This window comes from Mesoplodon densirostris, unplaced genomic scaffold (genome assembly GCF_025265405.1).
Source record: "Mesoplodon densirostris isolate mMesDen1 unplaced genomic scaffold, mMesDen1 primary haplotype scaffold_35, whole genome shotgun sequence".
NCBI lineage: Eukaryota > Metazoa > Chordata > Mammalia > Artiodactyla > Ziphiidae > Mesoplodon > Mesoplodon densirostris.
Window position 1 is genome coordinate 8564545 of NW_026778195.1, and position 21482 is coordinate 8586026.

The 21482-nt window shown below is 43.1% G+C and overlaps 2 pseudogenes; both read left to right on the top strand.

Annotated features, from left to right (window-relative positions):
• The first annotated feature begins 8300 nt into the window (after positions 1-8300).
• On the top strand, positions 8301-9307 carry LOC132482919 (ferritin light chain-like; annotated as a pseudogene).
• A 10673-nt stretch (positions 9308-19980) lies between these two features.
• On the top strand, positions 19981-20987 carry LOC132482920 (ferritin light chain-like; annotated as a pseudogene).
• The last annotated feature ends 495 nt before the right edge of the window (positions 20988-21482 follow it).

The following is a 21482-nucleotide window of genomic DNA, read 5'->3' on the forward strand; positions in this document are numbered from 1 at the left end:
TGTGAGGACAAAGGTCATGGAGCATTGTGATGAGAAGACAATGGATAAATGTGATGATGAGCATCATGGGGTGTTGTGATGATAAGTGTTATGCAACATTGTGATAACCAGGGTTTGGAGCATTGTGATGACAGAGGTCATGGAGCATTTTGATTTCATTGTGATGACAATAGCTTGAAGCATTATGATGATGGGCATGGTGCATTGTGATGACAAGGTTCATGGAGCATTGAGATGAAAAGGGGCATGGAGCATTGTGATTACAGGGGTCTTGGAGCATTGTGATGACAAGGGCATGGAGCATTGTGATGAGAAGTCCATGGAACATTCTGATGACATGCGTTATGGAGCTTTGTGATGACAAGGGCATGTTGCATTGTGATGACAGGGGTCTTGGAGCATTGCGATGAAAAGGGCATGGATCATTGTGATGAAAAAGGCATGGAGCCTTGTCATGACAGGGTTCATGGAGCATATTGACGAAAAGTGTCAGGGAGCATTGTGATGACAAGTGTATTGAGAATTGTGATGACAAAGGTCATGGAGCATTGTGATGAGAAGACCATGGATAATTGTGATGATGAGTGTCATGGGGTGTTTTGATGATAAGTGTTATGCAACATTGTGATCACCAGGGTTTGGATCATTGTGATGACAGAGGTCATGGAGCATTTTGATTTCATTGTGATGACAATAGCCTGAAGCACTATGATGATGGGCACGGTGCATTGTGATGACAGGGTTCATGGAGCATTGAGATGAAAAGGGGCATCGAGCATTGTGATTACAGGGGTCTTGGAGCATTGTGATGACAAGGGCATGGAGCATTGTGATGAGAAGTCCATGGAACATTCTGATGACATGCATCATGGAGCTTTGTGATGACAAGGGCATGGAGCATTGTGATTACAGGGGTCTTGGAGCATTGTGATGGAAAGGGAATGGATCATTGTGATGAAAAAGGCATGGAGCCTTGTCATGACAGGGTTAATGGAGCATACTGACAACAAGTGTCAGTGAGCATTGTGATGACAAGTGTATTGAGAATTGTGATGAAAAAGTTCATGGAGCATTGTGATGAGAGGACCATGGATAATTGTGATGATGAGCGTTATGCGGTGTTGTGATGATAAGTGTTATGCAACATTGTGATCATCAGGGTATGGAGCATTGTGATGACAGAGGTCATGGAGCATTTTGATTTCATTGTGATGACAATAGACTGAAGCATTATGATGATGCGCATGGTGCATTGTGATGACAGGGTTCATGGAGCATTGAGATGAAAAGGGGCATGGAGCATTGTGATTACAGGGGTCTTGGAGCATTGTGATGACAAGGGCATGGAGCATTGTGATGAGAAGTCCATGGAACATTCTGATGACATTTGTCATGGAGCTTCGTGATGACAAGGGCATGGAGCATTGTGATTACAGGGGTCTTGGAGCATTGTGATGACAAGGGCATGGAACATTGTGATGAGAAGTCCATGGAACATTCTGATGACAAGCGTCATGGAGCTTTGTGATGACAAGGGCATGGAGCATTGTGATTACAGGGGTCGTGGGGCATTGTGATGAAAAAGGCATGGATCAGGACTTCCGGGTAAGATGGCGGAAGAGTAAGACGCGGAGATCACCTTCCTCCCCACAGATACACCAGAAATACAGCTACACGTGCAACAACTCCTACAGAACAACTACTGAACGCTGGCAGAAGACCCCAGACCTCCCAAAAGGCAAGAAACTCCCCACATACCTGGGTAGGGCAAAGCAGAGAGATTCCCGCAGAGAGGAGCGGTGCCGAGCGGCACTCACCAGCCCGAGAGGCTTGTCTGCTCCCCCGCCAGGGCGGGCGGCGCTGGAGCTGAGGCTCGGGCTTCGGTCAGAGCGTAGGGAGAGGACTGGGACTGGCGGCGAGAACTCAGCCTGAAGGGGGCTAATGTGCCACAGCTAGCCGGGAGGGAGTCCGGGAAAACTCTGGAGCTGCCGAAGAGGCAGGAGACTTTCTCTTCCCTCTTGGTTTCCTGGTGTGCGAGGAGAGGGGATTAAGAGCGCCGCGTAAAGGAGCTCCAGAGACGGGCGCGAGTCGCGGCTGAAAGCGCGGAGCCCAGAGACGGGCGTGGGACGCTGGGGCTGCTGCTGCCGCCGCCAAGAAGCCTGTGTGCGAGCGCAGGACACTGTCCACACCGCCCTTCCGGGAGCCTGTGCAGCCTGCCACTGCCGGGGTCCCGGGATCCAGGGGCGGCTTCCCTGGGAGAACGCACGGCGCGCCCCGGGCTGGTGCAACATCACGCCGACCTCTGCCACTGCAGGCACGCCCCGCACTCCGTGCCCCTCCCTCCCGCCTGGCCTGAGTGAGCCAGAGTCCCCGAAGAGGCTGCTCCTTTAACCCTGTCCTGTCTGAGCGAAGAACAGACGCCCTCCGGCGACCTACACGCAGAGGCGGGGCCAAATCCAAAGCTGAGACCCAGGAGCTGTGAGAACAAAGAAGAGAAAGGGAAACCTCTACCAGCAGCCTCAGAAGCAGCGGATTAAAGCTCCACAATCAACTTCATGTACCCTGCATCTGTGGAATACATGAATAGACAACAAATCATCCCAAATTGAGGAGCCAGGAGTCAGTGCTGTGCCTCTGAGGTGGGAGAGCGAACTTCAGGACACTGGTCCACAAGAGACCTCCCAGCTCCACATAATATCAAACGGCGAAAATCTTCCAGAGATCTCCATCTCAACACCAGCACCCAGCTTCACTCAACGACCAGCAAGCTACAGTGCTGGACACCCTATGCCAAACAACTAGCAAGACAGGAACACAACACCACCCATTAGCAGAGAGGCTGCCTCAAATCATAAAAAGTCCGCAAACACCCCAAAACACACCACCAGACGTGGACCTGCCCACCAGAAAGACAAGATCCAGCCTCATCCACCAGAACACAGGCAGTAGTCCCCTCCACCAAGAAGCCTACACAACCCACTAAACCAACCTTAGCCACTGGGGACAGACACCAAAAACAACGGGAACTACGAACCTGCAGCCTGCAAAGAGGAGACCCCAAACACAGTAACATAAGCAAAATGAGAAGACAGAAAAACACACAGCAGGAGAAGGAGCAAGATAAAAACCCACCAGACCTAACAAATGAAGAGGTAATAGGCAGTCTATCTGAAAAAGAATTCAGAATAATGATGGTAAAGATGATCCAAAATCTTGGAAATAGAATAGACAAAATGCAAGAAACAGTTAACAAGGACCTAGAAGAACTAAAGACGAATCAAGCATCGATTAAAAACACAATAAATGAAATAAAAAATACTCTAGATGGGATCAATAGCAGAATAACTGAGGCAGAAGAACGGATAAGTGAGGTGGAAGATAAAATAGTGGAAATAACTGCTGCACAGCAAAATAAAGAAAAAAGAATGAAAAGAACAGAGGACAGTCTCAGAGACCTCTGGGACAACATTAAACGCACCAACATTCGAATTATAGGGGTTCCAGAAGAAGAAGAGAAAAAGAAAGGGACTGAGAAAATATTTGAAGAGATTATAGTTGAAAACTTCCCTAATATGGGAAAGGAAATAGTTAATCAAGTCCAGGAGGCACAGAGAGTCCCATACAGAATAAATCCAAGGAGAAATACACCAAGACACATATTAATCAAACTGTCAAAAATTAAACACAAAGAAATCATATTAAAAGCAGCAAGGCAAAAACAACAAATAACACACAAGGGAATCCCCATCAGGATAACAGCTGATCTCTCAGTAGAAACTGTACAAGCCAGAAGGGAGTGGCAGGACATACTTAAAGTGATGAAGGAGAAAAACCTGCAACCAAGATTACTCTACCCAGCAAGGATCTCATTCAGATTTGATGGAGAAATTAAAACCTTTACAGACAAGCAAAAGCTGAGAGAGTTCAGCACCACCAAACCAGCTTTACAACAAATGCTAAAGGAACTTCTCTAGGCAAGAAACACAACAGAAGGAAAAGACCTACAATAACGAACCCAAAACAATTAAGAAAATGGGAATAGGAACATACATATCAATAATTACCTTAAATGTAAATGGACTAAATGCTCCCACCAAAAGACACAGACTGGCTGAATGGATACAAAAACAAGACCCATATATATGCTGTCTACAAGAGACCCACTTCAGACCTAGAGATACATACAGACTGAAAGTAAGGGGATGGAAAAAGATATTCCATGCAAATGGAAACCAAAAGAAAGCTGGAGTAGCAATTCTCATATCAGACAAAATAGACTTTAAAATAAAGACTACTAGAAGAGACAAAGAAGGACACTACATAATGATCAAGGGATCAATCCAAGAAGAAGATATAACAATTGTAAATATTTATGCACCAAACATAGGAGCACCTCAATACATAAGGGAAATATTAACAGCCATAAAAGGAGAAATCGACAGTAACACAATCATAGTAGGGGACTTTAACACCCCACTTTCACCAATGGACAGGTCATCCAAAATGAAAATAAATAAGGAAACACAAGCTTTAAATGATACATTAAACAAGATGGACTTAATTGATATTTATAGGACATTCCATCCAAAAACAACAGAATACACATTTTTCTCAAGTGCTCATGGAACATTCTCCAGGATAGATCATATCTTGGGTCACAAATCAAGCGTTGGTAAATTTAAGAAAATTGAAATTGTATCAAGTATCTTTTCCGACCACAATGCTATGAGACTAGATATCAATTACAGGAAAAAAGCTGTAAAACATACAAACACATGGAGGCTAAACAATACACTACTTAATAACGAAGTGATCACTGAAGAAATCAAAGAGGAAATTAAAAAATACCTAGAAACAAATGACAATGGAGACACGACGACCCAAAACCTATGGGATGCAGCAAAAGCAGTTCTAAGAGGGAAGTTTATGGCAATTCAATCACACCTTAAGAAACAGGAAATATCTCGAATAAACAACCTAACCTTGCACCTAAAGCAATTAGAGAAAGAAGAACAAAAACATCCCAAAGTTAGCAGAAGGAAAGAAATCATAAAAATCAGATCAGAAATAAATGAAAAAGAAATGAAGGAAACGATAGCAAAGATCAATAAAACTAAAAGCTGGTTCTTTGAGAAGATAAACAAAATTGATAAACCATTAGCCAGACTCATCAAGAAAAAAAGGGAGAAGACTCAAATCAATAGAATTAGAAATGAAAAAGGAGAAGTAACAACTGACACTGCAGAAATACAAAAGATCATGAGAGATTACTATAAGCAACTCTATGCCAATAAAATGGACAACCTGGAAGAAATGGACAAATTCTTAGAAATGCACAACCTGCCAAGACTGACTCAGGAAGAAATAGAAAATATGAATAGACCAATCACAAGCACTGAAATTGAAACTGTGATTAAAAATCTTCCAACAAACAAAAGCCCAGGACCAGATGGCTTCACAGGCGAATTCTATCAAGCATTTAGAGAAGAGCTAACACCTATCCTTCTCAAACTCTTCCAAAATATAGCAGAGGGAGGAACACTCCCAAACTCATTCTACGAGGCCACCATCACCTTGATACCAAAACCAGACAAGGATGTCACAAAGAAAGAAAACTACAGGCCAATATCACTGATGAACATAGATGCAAAAATCCTCAACAAAATACTAGCAAACAGAATCCAACAGCACATTAAAAGGATCATACACCATGATCAAGTGGGGTTTATTCCAGGAATGCAGGGATTCTTCAATATACGCAAATCAATCAATGTGATACACCATATTAACAAGTTGAAGGAGAAAAACCATATGATCATCTCAATAGATGCAGAGAAAGCTTTTGACAAAATTCAACACCCATTTATGATAAAAACCCTGCAGAAAGTAGGCATAGAGGGAACTTTCCTCAACATAATAAAGGCCATATATGACAAACCCACAGCCAGCATCGTCCTCAATGGTGAAAAACTGAAACCATTTCCACTAAGATCAGGAACAAGACAAGGTTGCCCACTCTCACCACTCTTATTTAACATAGTTTTGGAAGTTTTAGCCACAGCAATCAGAGAAGAAAAGGAAATAAAAGGAATCCAAATGGGAAAAGAAGAAGTAAAGCTGTCACTGTTTGCAGATGACATGATACTATACATAGAGAATCCTAAAGATGCTACCAGAAAACTACTAGAGCTAATCAATGAATTTGGTAAAGTTGCAGGATACAAAATTAATGCACAGAAATCTCTGGCATTCCTATATACTAATGATGAAAAATCTGAAAGTGAAATCAAGGAAACACTCCCATTTACCATTGCAACAAAAAGAAAAAAATATCTAGGAATAAACTTACCTAAGGAGACAAAAGACCTGTATGCAGAAAATTATAAGACACTGATGAAAGAAATTAAAGATGATACAAATAGATGGAGAGATGTACCATGTTCTTGGATTGGAAGAATCAACATTGTGAAAATGACTCTACTACCCAAAGCAATCTACAGATTCAATGCAATACCTATCAAACTACCAATGGCATTTTTCACAGAACTAGAACAAAAAATTTCACAATTTGTATGGAAACACAAAAGACCCCGAATAGCCAAAGCAATCTTGAGAATGAAAAATGGAGCTGGAGGAATCAGGCTCCCTGACTTCAGACTATACTACAAAGCTACAGTAATCAAGACAGTATGGTACTGGCACAAAAACAGAAAGATAGATCAATGGAACAGGGTAGAAAGCCCAGAGATAAACCCACAGACATATGGTCACCTTATCTTTGATAAAGGAGGCAGGAATGTACAGTGGAGAAAGGACAGTCTCTTCAATAAGTGGTGCTGGGAAAACTGGACAGGGACATGTAAAAGTATGAGATTAGATCACTCCCTAACACCATACACAAAAATTAGCTCAAAATGGATTAAAGACCTAAATGTAAGGCCAGAAACTATCAAACTCTTAGAGGAAAACATAGGCAGAACACTCTATGACATAAATCACAGCAAGATCCTTTTTGACCCATCTCCTAGAGAAATGGAAATAAAGACAAAGATAAACACATGGGACCTAATGAAACTTCAAAGCTTTTCCACAGCAAAGGAAACCATAAACAAGACCAAAAGACAACCCTCAGAATGGGAGAAAATATTTGCAAATGAAGCAACTGACAAAGGATTAATCTCCAAAATTCATAAGCAGCTCATGCAGCTCAATAGCAAAAACACAAACAACCCAATCCAAAAATGGGCAGAAGACCTAAATAGACATTTCTCCACAGAAGATATACAGACAGCCAACAAACACATGAAAGGATGCTCAACATCTTTACTCATTAGAGAAATGCAAATCAAAACTACAATGAGATATCATCTCACACCAGTCAGAATGGCCATCATCAAAAAATCTAGAAACAATAAATGCTGGAGAGGGTGTGGAAAAAAGGGAACACTCTTGCACTGCTGGTGGGAATGTGAATTGGTACAGCCACTATGGAGAACGGTATGGAGGTTCCTTAAAAAACTACAAATAGAACTACCATATGACCCAGCAATCCCACTACTAGGCATATACCCTGAGAAAACCATAATTCAAAAAGAGACATGTACCAAAATGTTCATAGCAGCCCTATTTACAATAGCCCGGAGATGGAAACAACCTAAGTGTCCATCATCGGATGAATGGATAAAGAAGATGTGGCACATATATACAATGGAATATTACTCAGCCATAAAAAGAAATGAAATTGAGCTATTTGTAATGAGGTGGATGGACCTAGAGTCTGTCATACAGAGTGAAGTAAGTCAGAAAGAGAAAGACAAATACTGTATGCTGACACATATATATGGAATTTAAGAAAAAAATGTCATCAAGAACATAGGGGTAAGACAGGAATAAAGACACAGACCTAGTAGAGCATGGACTTGAGGATATGGGGAGGGGGAAGGGTAAGCTGTGACAAAGTGAAAGAGCGGCATGGACATATATACACTACCAAATGTAAGGTAGAGAGCTAGTGGGAAGCAGCCGCATAGCACAGGGAGATCAGCTCGGTTCTTTGTGACCGCCTGGAGGGGTGGGATAGGGAGGGTGGGAGGGAGACGCAAAAGGGAGGGGATATGGGAACATATGTATATGTATAACTGATTAAATTTGTAAAATAAAAAAAATAAAAAAAATATAGTGAAAAAAAAAAGAAGGAATGCAAGCAGCATTTAGAAGCAGAGAGCAACCCCTTGCTGACAGCCAGCAAGGAAACAGTGAACCTCTGATCTACAGCCTCAAGGAACCAGATTCTGCCAACAATGGGAATGAGTTTGGAAGCAGATTATCTCCCAGACCCTCCATATAAGAGCCCAGCCCAGCCCAGCCAACACCCTGGCTTCAGCCTTGTGTGATCTTATACATAGGATGTAGTTGAACCCACCTAGACTTCTGACCCATAGAACTGTGTGCTCACGAGTGTGTACTGCCTTAAGCTTTGAAATTTGCAGTCATTTGTTATGCAGCAATAGAAAATTAAGAAAAGGACTGATAAGATTCATTCACTGCAGCAGAGGAGGTTAGGGTGTAGGCAGTGTGCTAGGCAGTGCTTTGGATCTGTCTCTTGCTTCAGTAGTGTTTGGGTGGAACAGACCCACATGGACATCCCCTGCTCCAGCCTCTGGTCACCCTCCAACCTTTTTTCCAGTCACAACCTTCAGAATCAGCCACTCAGCTCCCCTTGGTCACCGGGACCAACCAACACCACTTTTTGAGCTTAACTGCTTTCTACCGATCAACCACGAGTTTCCAGATTCGTCAGAATTATCACACTGAGGTGGAGGCCCCTGTCAACCCCCTGGCTGACACACAGCTGAGGGCCTCCTACACCTCCCTCTCTCTGAGCTTCTATTTCGACTGCGACAACGTGGCCCTGGAGGGCATGGGCCACTTTTTCTGTGAATTGGCCAAGGAGAAGTGCGAGGGAGCCAAGCATCTCTTGAAAACACAAAACCAGCGTGGCAGCCGCGCCTTCTTCTAGAATGTGCAGAAGCCATCTCCAGATGAGTGGGATAAAACCCAGGATACTATGGAAGCTGCCGTGCTTGTGGAGGAGAACGTGAACCAGGCCCTTGTGGACCTGCGTGCCCTGGGTTCTGCCCACGCAGACCCCCGCCTCTGTGACTTCCTGGAGAGCCTTGTCTTAGATGAGCAGATTAAACTCATCAAGAAGATGGGTGACCACCTGACCAACCTCCGCAGGCCGGCTGGTCCCCAGGCTGGGCTGGGTGGGTCTCTCTTCGAAAGGCTCACCCTCCAGCATGACTAGGTGCCTCTGGAGCCCAGCGACCTTTGAGGATCCCCTCTGGCGTCAGGGTTTCTGCCTGAAGCCCCTCCCTGCAGCCACTAGGCAGCTTTTTAACTGCCCTGGAGCTCTCTCCCAAGCCTTGGACCAAATGGAAACCATAAAGCTTTTTACAGCAAAAAAAAAAGAGTGGGGTATAGTAAGTAATGCATTATGCTTGGAATACATTGGAGACACTTGGAAAAGCAAGCACTGCTGGCCAGGCGATTTCTCAGCCATGTGAAATCCTTCCTTCATTTGGAAAGTCTTGGACTTGGAACTGTCACTGGTGTTCCTATAGTCTGGCACCTCAAAAGCATGACCATTTAATTTTATTCTCCACAGATAATTTGCAAACATTCAACAAGGGAAGGAAATGGAAGCAGGAAAATTTTTATAACTGGCTTCTTTGTTCAGAGGAATTGTGCTTGCTTACTACTTTGTAATTTGCCCACTAGAGACTAAAGGAAAACTCATTTGGATGTGTACCAAATAAGAAGCAGAAGGTTGCAACTGGATATTATAACTGTCCATTACTTATCTTATTAAAGAGGGATTCAATTTTTCTCAACAATCAAAAGTGGAAACAACACAAATGTCCATCAGCAGATGAATGGATAAACAAAATGTGCTGTATACAGTACAATATCACTCAGCTTTAAAAAGGAAATAAAGTCTGATATGCTAAAACACAGATGACATTATGCTCAAAGACATCATGCTAAGTGAAATAAGCCAGTCACAAGAGGACAAATATTGTATGATTCCACTTATATAAGAAATCTAGGGTAGTCAAATTCACAGAGACAGAAAGTAGAATGGTGTTGTCCAGGGGCTGGGAAGGGAGGAATGGGGAGTTGGTGTTTAATGAGTTCAGAGTTTCAGTTTTGGGAGATGAAGGTGTGGAGATGGTTGGTGGTAATGGTTGTGCAACAATATGAATGTACTTAATGCCAATGAATACAGTTAAAAGTAATTAAAAGGTTAAATTTTATGTTATGTATATTTTGCTGCCATTTTTTTTTAAAAAGGGATTACATAAGCTTCCCTTCTTCAGAAATCATCATTCAGTTGTGTTAAAGGAATTTCACTGTGGGTGACTTTCTATAATAAAACTCCTTCTATTCTCATCTAAAAAAAAAAAAAAAAGAAAAAGGCATGGATCATTGTGATGAAAAAGGCATGGAGCCTTGTCATGACAGGGTTCATGGAGCATACTGACGACAAGTGTCAGGGAGCATTGTGATGACAAGTGTATTGAGAATTGTGATGACAAAGGTCATGGAGCATTGTGATGAGTAGACCATGGATAATTGTCATGATGAGCGTCATGGGGTGTTGTGATGATAAGTGTTATGCAACATTGTGATCACCAGGGTTTGGAGCATTGTGATGACAGAGGTCATGGAGCATTTTGATTTCATTGTGATGACAATAGCCTCAAGCATTATGATGATGGGCATGGTGCATTGTGATGACAAGGTTCATGGAGCATTGAGATGAAAAGGGGCATGGAGCATTGTTATGACAGGGTTCATGGTGCATTGAGATGAAAAGGGGCATGGAGCATTGTGATTACAGGGGTCTTGGAGCATTGTGATGACAAGGGCATGGAGCATTGTGATGAGAAGTCCATGGAACATTCTGATGACATGCATCATGGAGCTTTGTCATGACAAGGGCATGGAGCATTGTGATTACTGGGGTCTTGGAGCATTGTGATGGAAAGGGAATGGATCATTGTGATGAAAAACGCATGGAGCCTTGTCATGACAGGGTTCATGGAGCATACTGATGACAAGTGTCAGGGAGCATTGTGATGACAAGTGTATTGAGCATTGTGAGGACAAAAGTCATGGAGCATTGTGATGAGAAGACCATGGATAATTGTGATGATGAGCATCATGGTGTGTTGTGATGATAAGTGTTATGCAACATTGTGATAACCAGGGTTTGGAGCATTGTGATGACAGAGGTCATGGAGCATTTTGATTTCACTGTGATGACAATAGCCTGAAGCATTATGATGATGCGTATGGTGCATTGTGATGACAGGGTTCATGGAGCATGAGATGAAAAGGGGAATGGAGCATTGTGATTACAGGGGTCTTGGAGCATTGTGATGAAAAGGGCATGGAGCATTGTGATGAGAAGTCCATGGAACATTCTGATGACATGCGTCATGGAGTTTTGTTTTGACAAGGGCATGGAGCATTGTGATTACACGGGTCTTGGAGCATTGCGATGAAAAGGGCATGGATCATTGTGATGAAAAAGGCATGGAGACTTGTCATGACAGGGTTCATGGAGCATACTGACGACAAGTGTCAGGAAGCATTGTGATGAAAAGTGTATTGAGAAATTTGATGACAAAAGTCATGGAGCATTGTGATGAGAAGACCATGGATAATTGTGATGATGAGCGTCATGGGGTGTTGAGATGATAAGTGTTATGCAACATTGGGATCACCAGGATTTGGAGCATTGTGATGACAGAGGTCATGGAGCATTTTTATTTCATTGTGATGACAATAGCCTGAAGCATTATGATGATGCGCATGGTGCATTGTGATGACAGGGTTCATGGGGCATTGAGATGAAAAGGGGCATGGAGCATTGTGATTAAAGGGGTCATGGAGCATTGTGATGGCAAGGGCATTGAGCATTGTGATGAGAAGTCCATGGAACATTCTGATGGCATGCGTCATGGAGCTTTGTGATGGCAAGGGCATGGAGCATTGTGATTACAGGGGTCTTGGAGCATTGTGATGAAAGGGCATGGATCATTGTGGTGAAAAAGGCATGGAGCCTTGTCATTAGAGGGTTGATGGAGCATACTGACGACAAGTGTCAGGGAGCATTGTGATGACAAGTGTATTGAGAATTGTGATGACAAAGGTCATGGAGCATTGTGATGAGAAGACCATGGGTAATTGTGATGATGAGCGTCATGGGGTGTTGTGATGATAAGTGTTATGCAACATTGTGACCACCAGGGTTTGGAGCATTGTGATGACAGAGGTCATGGAGCATTTTGATTTCATTGTGATGACAATAGCCTGAAGCATTATGATGATGGGCACGGTGGATTGTGCTGACAGGGTTCATGTAGCATTGAGATGAAAAGGGGCATGGAGCATTGTGATTACAGGGGTCTTGGATCATTGTGATGACAAGGGCATGGAGCATTGTGATGAGAAGTCCATGGAACATTCTGATGACATGCATCATGGAGCTTTGTGATGACAAGGGCATGGAGCATTGTGATTACAGGGGTCTTGGAGCATTGTGATGGAAAGGGAATGGATCATTGTGATGAAAAAGGCATGGAGCCTTGTCATGACAGGGTTAATGGAGCATACTGACAACAAGTGTCAGGGAGCATTGTGATGACAAGTGTATTGAGAATTGTGATGAAAAAGGTCATGGAGCATTGTGATGAGAGGACCATGGATAATTGTGATGATGAGCGTTATGCGGTGTTGTGATGATAAGTGTTATGCAACATTGTGATCATCAGGGTATGGAGCATTGTGATGACAGAGGTCATGGAGCATTTTGATTTCATTGTGATGACAATAGACTGAAGCATTATGATGATGTGCATGGTGCATTGTGATGACAGGGTTCATGGAGCATTGAGATGAAAAGGGGCATGGAGCATTGTGATTACAGGGGTCTTGGAGCATTGTGATGACAAGGGCATGGAGCATTGTGATGAGAAGTCCATGGAACATTCTGATGACATTTGTCATGGAGCTTCGTGATGACAAGGGCATGGAGCATTGTGATTACAGGGGTCTTGGAGCATTGTGATGACAAGGGCATGGAACATTGTGATGAGAAGTCCATGGAACATTCTGATGACAAGCGTCATGGAGCTTTGTGATGACAAGGGCATGGAGCATTGTGATTAAAGGGGTGGTGGGGCATTGTGATGAAAAAGGCATGGATCAGGACTTCCGGGTAAGATGGCGGAAGAGTAAGACGCGGAGATCACCTTCCTCCCCACAGATACACCAGAAATACAGCTACACGTGCAACAACTCCTACAGAACAACTACTGAACGCTGGCAGAAGACCCCAGACCTCCCAAAAGGCAAGAAACTCCCCACATACCTGGGTAGGGCAAAGCAGAGAGATTCCCACAGAGAGGAGCGGTGCCGAGCGGCACTCACCAGCCCGAGAGGCTTGTCTGCTCCCCCGCCAGGGCGGGCGGCGCTGGAGCTGAGGCTCGGGCTTCGGTCAGAGCGCAGGGAGAGGATTGGGACTGGCGGCGAGAAATCAGCCTGAAGGGGCCTAATGTGCCACAGCTAGCTGGGAGGGAGTCCGGGAAAACTCTGGAGCTGCCGAAGAGGCAGGAGACTTTTTCTTCCCTCTTGGTTTCCTGGTGTGCGAGGAGAGGGGATTAAGAGCGCCGCGTAAAGGAGCTCCAGAGACGGGCGCGAGTCGCGGCTGAAAGCGCGGAGCCCAGAGACGGGCGTGGGACGCTGGGGCTGCTGCTGCCGCTGCCAAGAAGCCTGTGTGCTAGCGCAGGACACTGTCCAAACCGCCCTTCCGGGAGCCTGTGCAGCCTGCCACTGCCGGGGTCCCGGGATCCAGGGGCGGCTTCCCTGGGAGAACGCACGGCGCGCCCCGGGCTGGTGCAACATCACGCCGACCTCTGCCGCTGCAGGCACGCCCCGCACTCCGTGCCCCTCCCTCCCGCCCGGCCTGAGTGAGCCAGAGTCCCCGAAGAGGCTGCTCCTTTAACCCTGTCCTGTCTGAGCGAAGAACAGACGCCCTCCGGCGACCTACACGCAGAGGCGGGGCCAAATCCAAAGCTGAGACCCAGGAGCTGTGAGAACAAAGAAGAGAAAGGGAAACCTCTCCCAGCAGCCTCAGAAGCAGCGGATTAAAGCTCCACAATCAACTTCATGTACCCTGCAACTGTGGAATACATGAATAGACAACAAATCATCCCAAATTGAGGAGCCAGGAGTCAGTGCTGTGCCTCTGAGGTGGGAGAGCGAACTTCAGGACACTGGTCCACAAGAGACCTCCCAGCTCCACATAATATCAAACGGCGAAAATCTTCCAGAGATCTCCATCTCAACACCAGCACCCAGCTTCACTCAACGACCAGCAAGCTACAGTGCTGGACACCCTATGCCAAACAACTAGCAAGACAGGAACACAACACCACCCATTAGCAGAGAGGCTGCCTCAAATCATAAAAAGTCCGCAAACACCCCAAAACACACCACCAGACGTGGACCTGCCCACCAGAAAGACAAGATCCAGCCTCATCCACCAGAACACAGGCAGTAGTCCCCTACACCAAGAAGCCTACACAACCCACTAAACCAACCTTAGCCACTGGGGACAGACACCAAAAACAACGGGAACTACGAACCTGCAGCCTGCAAAGAGGAGACCCCAAACACAGTAACATAAGCAAAATGAGAAGACAGAAAAACACACAGCAGGAGAAGGAGCAAGATAAAAACCCACCAGACCTAACAAATGAAGAGGTAATAGGCAGTCTATCTGAAAAAGAATTCAGAATAATGATGGTAAAGATGATCCAAAATCTTGGAAATAGAATAGACAAAATGCAAGAAACAGTTAACAAGGACCTAGAAGAACTAAAGACGAATCAAGCATCGATTAAAAACACAATAAATGAAATAAAAAATACTCTAGATGGGATCAATAGCAGAATAACTGAGGCAGAAGAACGGATAAGTGAGGTGGAAGATAAAATAGTGGAAATAACTGCTGCACAGCAAAATAAAGAAAAAAGAATGAAAAGAACAGAGGACAGTCTCAGAGAGCTCTGGGACAACATTAAACGCACCAACATTCGAATTATAGGGGTTCCAGAAGAAGAAGAGAAAAAGAAAGGGACTGAGAAAATATTTGAAGAGATTATAGTTGAAAACTTCCCTAATATGGGAAAGGAAATAGTTAATCAAGTCCAGGAGGCACAGAGAGTCCCATACAGAATAAATCCAAGGAGAAATACACCAAGACACATATTAATCAAACTGTCAAAAATTAAACACAAAGAAATCATATTAAAAGCAGCAAGGCAAAAACAACAAATAACACACAAGGGAATCCCCATCAGGATAACAGCTGATCTCTCAGTAGAAACTGTACAAGCCAGAAGGGAGTGGCAGGACATACTTAAAGTGATGAAGGAGAAAAACCTGCAACCAAGATTACTCTACCCAGCAAGGATCTCATTCAGATTTGATGGAGAAATTAAAACCTTTACAGACAAGCAAAAGCTGAGAGAGTTCAGCACCACCATACCAGCTTTACAACAAATGCTAAAGGAACTTCTCTAGGCAAGAAACACAACAGAAGGAAAAGACCTACAATAACGAACCCAAAACAATTAAGAAAATGGGAATAGGAACATACATATCAATAATTACCTTAAATGTAAATGGACTAAATGCTCCCACCAAAAGACACAGACTGGCTGAATGGATACAAAAACAAGACCCATATATATGCTGTCTACAAGAGACCCACTTCAGACCTAGAGATACATACAGACTGAAAGTAAGGGGATGGAAAAAGATATTCCATGCAAATGGAAACCAAAAGAAAGCTGGAGTAGCAATTCTCATATCAGACAAAATAGACTTTAAAATAAAGACTACTAGAAGAGACAAAGAAGGACACTACATAATGATCAAGGGATCAATCCAAGAAGAAGATATAACAATTGTAAATATTTATGCACCAAACATAGGAGCACCTCAATACATAAGGGAAATATTAACAGCCATAAAAGGAGAAATCGACAGTAACACAATCATAGTAGGGGACTTTAACACCCCACTTTCACCAATGGACAGGTCATCCAAAATGAAAATAAATAAGGAAACACAAGCTTTAAATGATACATTAAACAAGATGGACTTAATTGATATTTATAGGACATTCCATCCAAAAACAACAGAATACACATTTTTCTCAAGTGCTCATGGAACATTCTCCAGGATAGATCATATCTTGGGTCACAAATCAAGCCTTGGTAAATTTAAGAAAATTGAAATTGTATCAAGTATCTTTTCCGACCACAATGCTATGAGACTAGATATCAATTACAGGAAAAAAGCTGTAAAACATACAAACACATGGAGGCTAAACAATACACTACTTAATAACGAAGTGATCACTGAAGAAATCAAAGAGGAAATTAAAAAATACCTAGAAACAAATGACAATGGAGACACGACGACCCAAAACCTATGGGATGCAGCAAAAGCAGTTCTAAGAGGGAAGTTTATGGCAATTCAATCACACCTTAAGAAACAGGAAATATCTCGAATAAACAACCTAACCTTGCACCTAAAGCAATTAGAGAAAGAAGAACAAAAACATCCCAAAGTTAGCAGAAGGAAAGAAATCATAAAAATCAGATCAGAAATAAATGAAAAAGAAATGAAGGAAACGATAGCAAAGATCAATAAAACTAAAAGCTGGTTCTTTGAGAAGATAAACAAAATTGATAAACCATTAGCCAGACTCATCAAGAAAAAAAGGGAGAAGACTCAAATCAATAGAATTAGAAATGAAAAAGGAGAAGTAACAACTGACACTGCAGAAATACAAAAGATCATGAGAGATTACTATAAGCAACTCTATGCCAATAAAATGGACAACCTGGAAGAAATGGACAAATTCTTAGAAATGCACAACCTGCCAAGACTGACTCAGGAAGAAATAGAAAATATGAATAGACCAATCACAAGCACTGAAATTGAAACTGTGATTAAAAATCTTCCAACAAACAAAAGCCCAGGACCAGATGGCTTCACAGGCGAATTCTATCAAGCATTTAGAGAAGAGCTAACACCTATCCTTCTCAAACTCTTCCAAAATATAGCAGAGGGAGGAACACTCCCAAACTCATTCTACGAGGCCACCATCACCTTGATACCAAAACCAGACAAGGATGTCACAAAGAAAGAAAACTACAGGCCAATATCACTGATGAACATAGATGCAAAAATCCTCAACAAAATACTAGCAAACAGAATCCAACAGCACATTAAAAGGATCATACACCATGATCAAGTGGGGTTTATTCCAGGAATGCAGGGATTCTTCAATATACGCAAATCAATCAATGTGATACACCATATTAACAAGTTGAAGGAGAAAAACCATATGATCATCTCAATAGATGCAGAGAAAGCTTTTGACAAAATTCAACACCCATTTATGATAAAAACCCTGCAGAAAGTAGGCATAGAGGGAACTTTCCTCAACATAATAAAGGCCATATATGACAAACCCACAGCCAGCATCGTCCTCAATGGTGAAAAACTGAAACCATTTCCACTAAGATCAGGAACAAGACAAGGTTGCCCACTCTCACCACTCTTATTTAACATAGTTTTGGAAGTTTTAGCCACAGCAATCAGAGAAGAAAAGGAAATAAAAGGAATCCAAATGGGAAAAGAAGAAGTAAAGCTGTCACTGTTTGCAGATGACATGATACTATACATAGAGAATCCTAAAGATGCTACCAGAAAACTACTAGAGCTAATCAATGAATTTGGTAAAGTTGCAGGATACAAAATTAATGCACAGAAATCTCTGGCATTCCTATATACTAATGATGAAAAATCTGAAAGTGAAATCAAGGAAACACTCCCATTTACCATTGCAACAAAAAGAAAAAAATATCTAGGAATAAACCTACCTAAGGAGACAAAAGACCTGTATGCAGAAAATTATAAGACACTGATGAAAGAAATTAAAGATGATACAAATAGATGGAGAGATGTACCATGTTCTTGGATTGGAAGAATCAACATTGTGAAAATGACTCTACTACCCAAAGCAATCTACAGATTCAATGCAATACCTATCAAACTACCAATGGCATTTTTCACAGAACTAGAACAAAAAATTTCACAATTTGTATGGAAACACAAAAGACCCCGAATAGCCAAAGCAATCTTGAGAACGAAAAATGGAGCTGGAGGAATCAGGCTCCCTGACTTCAGACTATACTACAAAGCTACAGTAATCAAGACAGTATGGTACTGGCACAAAAACAGAAAGATAGATCAATGGAACAGGATAGAAAGCCCAGAGATAAACCCACGGACATATGGTCACCTTATCTTTGATAAAGGAGGCAGGAATGTACAGTGGAGAAAGGACAGTCTCTTCAATAAGTGGTGCTGGGAAAACTGGACAGGGACATGTAAAAGTATGAGATTAGATCACTCCCTAACACCATACACAAAAATTAGCTCAAAATGGATTAAAGACCTAAATGTAAGGCCAGAAACTATCAAACTCTTAGAGGAAAACATAGGCAGAACACTCTATGACATAAATCACAGCAAGATCCTTTTTGACCCATCTCCTAGAGAAATGGAAATAAAGACAAAGATAAACACATGGGACCTAATGAAACTTCAAAGCTTTTCCACAGCAAAGGAAACCATAAACAAGACCAAAAGACAACCCTCAGAATGGGAGAAAATATTTGCAAATGAAGCAACTGACAAAGGATTAATCTCCAAAATTTATAAGCAGCTCATGCAGCTCAATAGCAAAAAAACAAACAACCCAATCCAAAAATGGGCAGAAGACCTAAATAGACATTTCTCCACAGAAGATATACAGACAGCCAACAAACACATGAAAGGATGCTCAACATCTTTACTCATTAGAGAAATGCAAATCAAAACTACAATGAGATATCATCTCACACCAGTCAGAATGGCCATCATCAAAAAATCTAGAAACAATAAATGCTGGAGAGGGTGTGGAAAAAAGGGAACACTCTTGCACTGCTGGTGGGAATGTGAATTGGTACAGCCACTATGGAGAACGGTATGGAGGTTCCTTAAAAAACTACAAATAGAACTACCATATGACCCAGCAATCCCACTACTGGGCATATACCCTGAGAAAACCATAATTCAAAAAGAGACATGTACCAAAATGTTCATAGCAGCCCTATTTACAATAGCCCGGAGATGGAAACAATCTAAGTGTCCATCATCGGATGAATGGATAAAGAAGATGTGGCACATATATACAATGGAATATTACTCAGCCATAAAAAGAAATGAAATTGAGCTATTTGTAATGAGGTGGATGGACCTAGAGTCTGTCATACAGAGTGAAGTAAGTCAGAAAGAGAAAGACAAATACTGTATGCTGACACATATATATGGAATTTAAGAAAAAAATGTCATCAAGAACATAGGGGTAAGACAGGAATAAAGACACAGACCTACTAGAGCATGGACTTGAGGATATGGGGAGGGGGAAGGGTAAGCTGTGACAAAGTGAAAGAGCGGCATGGACATATATACACTACCAAATGTAAGGTAGAGAGCTAGTGGGAAGCAGCCGCATAGCACAGGGAGATCAGCTCGGTTCTTTGTGACCGCCTGGAGGGGTGGGATAGGGAGGGTGGGAGGGAGACGCAAAAGGGAGGGGATATGGGAACATATGTATATGTATAACTGATTAAATTTGTAAAATAAAAAATAAAAAAATATAGTGAAAAAAAAAAGAAGGAATGCAAGCAGCATTTAGAAGCAGAGAGCAACCCCTTGCTGACAGCCAGCAAGGAAACAGTGAACCTCTGATCTACAGCCTCAAGGAACCAGATTCTGCCAACAATGGGAATGAGTTTGGAAGCAGATTATCTCCCAGACCCTCCATATAAGAGCCCAGCCCAGCCCAGCCAACACCCTGGCTTCAGCCTTGTGTGATCTTATACATAGGATGTAGTTGAACCCACCTAGACTTCTGACCCATAGAACTGTGTGCTCACGAGTGTGTACTGCCTTAAGCTTTGAAATTTGCAGTCATTTGTTATGCAGCAATAGAAAATTAAGAAAAGGACTGATAAGATTCATTCACTGCAGCAGAGGAGGTTAGGGTGTAGGCAGTGTGCTAGGCAGTGCTTTGGATCTGTCTCTTGCTTCAGTAGTGTTTGGGTGGAACAGACCCACATGGACATCCCCTGCTCCAGCCTCTGGTCACCCTCCAACCTTTTTTCCAGTCACAACCTTCAGAATCAGCCACTCAGCTCCCCTTGGTCACCGGGACCAACCAACACCACTTTTTGAGCTTAACTGCTTTCTACCGATCAACCACGAGTTTCCAGATTCGTCAGAATTATCACACTGAGGTGGAGGCCCCTGTCAACCCCCTGGCTGACACACAGCTGAGGGGCTCCTACACCTTCCTCTCTCTGAGCTTCTATTTCGACTGCGACAACGTGGCCCTGGAGGGCATGGGCCACTTTTTCTGTGAATTGGCCAAGGAGAAGTGCGAGGGAGCCAAGCATCTCTTGAAAACACAAAACCAGCGTGGCAGCCGCGCCTTCTTCTAGAATGTGCAGAAGCCATCTCCAGATGAGTGGGATAAAACCCAGGATACTATGGAAGCTGCCGTGCTTGTGGAGGAGAACGTGAACCAGGCCCTTGTGGACCTGCGTGCCCTGGGTTCTGCCCACGCAGAACCCCGCCTCTGTGACTTCCTGGAGAGCCTTGTCTTAGATGAGCAGATTAAACTCATCAAGAAGATGGGTGACCACCTGACCAACCTCCGCAGGCCGGCTGGTCCCCAGGCTGGGCTGGGTGTGTCTCTCTTCGAAAGGCTCACCCTCCAGCATGACTAGGTGCCTCTGGAGCCCAGCGACCTTTGAGGATCCCCTCTGGCGTCAGGGTTTCTGCCTGAAGCCCCTCCCTGCAGCCACTAGGCAGCTTTTTAACTGCCCTGGAGCTCTCTCCCAAGCCTTGGACCAAATGGAAACCATAAAGCTTTTTACAGCAAAAAAAAAGAGTGGGGTATAGTAAGTAATGCATTATGCTTGGAATACATTGGAGACACTTGGAAAAGCAAGCACTGCTGGCCAGGCGATTTCTCAGCCATATGAAATCCTTCCTTCATTTGGAAAGTCTTGGACTTGGAACTGTCACTGGTGTTCCTATAGTCTGGCACCTCAAAAGCATGACCATTTAATTTTATTCTCCACAGATAATTTGCAAACATTCAACAAGGGAAGGAAATGGAAGCAGGAAAATTTTTATAACTGGCTTCTTTGTTCAGAGGAATTGTGCTTGCTTACTACTTTGTAATTTGCCCACTAGAGACTAAAGGAAAACTCATTTGG